The following is a 2,603-nucleotide window of genomic DNA, read 5'->3' as shown; positions in this document are numbered from 1 at the left end:
CAGTTTGTTCAGTTTGATGGTTTGTAGGACGAGGATCCAAACACTCATTTAGCAAATTTTTTGGAATTTTGTGACACCTTTAAGATAAATGGCGTTTCTGATAATGGCATTCACCTTCGGTTGTTTCCCTTTTCATTACAGAATAAGGCTAAATAGTGGTTGAACTCGTTACCACGAGGGTCAATCACTACTTGGGAACGAATGACTGAAAAAATTTTCTTAAATACTTTTCGCCGGCTAAAACGGCTAAATTGAGGAATGATATCTCTTCTTTTGTACAGATGAATTTAGAAACACTTTATAATGCATGGAAGAGATACAAGGATTTATTGAGAAGGTGCACTTACCATGGGTTACCTTTATGGTTACAGGTTCAGACCTTCTACAATGGTGTGAACCCCTCAACAAGGCAACTGATTGATGCAGCCGCCGGTGAAACCTTGAACAAAAAGACACTTGAAGAGGCTTACGAATTGATTGAAGAGATGTCACTAAACAACTACCAGTGGCAAGTCATGAGAACAAAGCTGAAAAAAGCAGTTGGTGTTTTCAACCTCGACGCAGTCACTATGCTATCTAACCGGTAGTACTATTGAATAAAAAGATTGATGGCTTGTATGATTCTACTCAGGTACATCCAATGATGAGGTGTGATTCAAACGGAGGAGGGATGCACAACACAGACTATCCATCCTTCAACCCCAGCAATGAGGGAGAACAAGTCCACTATATGGGTAACAATTCTAGACCTTAGAATAACCCTTATAGTAACACTTACAATGCAGGTTGGAGGAACCATTCCAATTTTTCGTGGGGTGGTCAAGGGAATCAAAGGCCACAACACCCTCCAGGTTTTCAACAACCATCGTACCAATAGGAGAAAAATTTGAATTTAGATGAAATGCTTACAAAATTTATCTCGGTGACAAAAACTTATTTTCAAAATACCGAGACAGCACTTAAAAATCAGCAAGCGTCGACTCAAGGGCTCGAAATTCAAATAGGTCAGCTTGCTAAGTTGATCTCTGAATACCACAAGGTGGCTTGCCCAGTAATACAGAAACTAACCCAAGGAAGCAACTCCATGCCATCACTGTGCATGATAAAAAAGGGTTAACTGAATCTAAATCTGAAACGAGGTAAGAAGTTGTTGTAAGCAATGGTAAGGTTGGGGTGATTTATGGTACACAAAAGCCAGTAAGCAAAGAATATAGACCTCATGTGCCATACCCCAATGCGACAAGGAAAGACCACACAGACGAACAATTCAGTAAATTTCTAAAACTACTTAAAAAAATTACATATTAACTTACCATTTATTGAAACTCTTTCACAGATGTCAAACGCAGTTAAATTCTTAAAGGAGCTTTTAGCAAACAAACGGAAGTTAGATGAGTCATCGCATGTGGAGTTAAATGCAGTTTGCTCAGCTATTTTTCAAAACAAGCTACCCAACAAACTGAAAGATTCAGGGAGTTTTACGATTCCTTGTCTAATTGGTAGTTTGAATGTTAATAATGATTTAGCTGATTTAGGGGCAAGTATTAATGTCATGCCCTACAAGATGTTTAAGCAGCTAAGACTAGGGAAACCCAAACAAACTAGGGTGAGCATACAACTAGCTGATAAAACTATTAGATTTCCTAGGGGAATCTTTGAAGATGTGCTTGTTAAAATGAAAAATTCTTATTTCGAGTCGATTTCGTTGTCTTAGACATGGATGAAGACAGTGACGCACCCTTAATTTTAGGTAGACCCTTTTTAGCAACTGCTAGATCTATCATTGATGTTGGAACAGGTGAACTCACACTTCGGGTAGGTGATAACATGATTAAAATCCAAGCTCGTGATTCTGACAGAAAGACTAGTGATCGAGATGATTACACAAGTTCTTTTAATGTGAGAAACCTTGTTGTTCAACCCTCTTTGCAGGAAAAACCTCTGAGAAGTACAACTGAGTCATGTTCCAATCCATGTAATGATAAGACTATCCATGAAGAGTGAAGGCTACAGATCGAGGAACTAGATGAATGACGAACACAGGTTAAGGAGAAACCGAGAATATACGATGAATCAAGGCAGTGCCATGACAAACTTAAAGGTGAATCGAATCAACTTAAGGTTGGAAACAAAATACTATTAGATGAAGCAGACCCTCGTGTTGCCACTTCTAAACCTAATGGAGCAGTACCTTTTGCGGTACTCAACGTTTTCCCATATGGTACAGTCGAGGTAACTCATTCCAAATTTGGCACTTTTAAGGTAAATAGTACTCGTCTAAAACCTTATTTTGATAAGATTGATAGTAGGAATGAGGAGTTTCAACTCCTCAAACCACCATGACCATGCATATATGAGGTGAGTTGAGCTTAGACTTTAAATAAGTGCTCCTCGGGAGGCAGCTCGAGCACTAACACCACTAACCCATTTATTTTATCTATTTTTCATTTTTTATGCAAGTACAGTGACCCACATGGCCTGGACACATAGGCATGTCCTTGGCCGTGTGGAAATAGGGCTAAAATTTCCCACAAATTGACATACACATGGCCTGCGATAAATCCACACGGCCGTGCGACATGGCCGTGTGAATACACGGCCTG

The 2,603-nt window shown here is 39.4% G+C and overlaps 1 non-coding gene across 1 annotated transcript; it reads right to left on the bottom strand.

Moving 5' to 3' along the window:
* Window positions 1–248: 248 nt before the first annotated feature.
* Window positions 249–355, bottom strand: LOC128291150 (small nucleolar RNA R71). Its single transcript, XR_008280926.1, has one exon. It is a non-coding gene; the product is annotated as a small nucleolar RNA R71 (small nucleolar RNA).
* Window positions 356–2,603: the final 2,248 nt, after the last annotated feature.

Source organism: Gossypium arboreum, chromosome 3 (genome assembly GCF_025698485.1).
Source record: "Gossypium arboreum isolate Shixiya-1 chromosome 3, ASM2569848v2, whole genome shotgun sequence".
Lineage (NCBI taxonomy): Eukaryota > Viridiplantae > Streptophyta > Magnoliopsida > Malvales > Malvaceae > Gossypium > Gossypium arboreum.
This window is presented reverse-complemented; position numbering and strand designations above follow the sequence as displayed.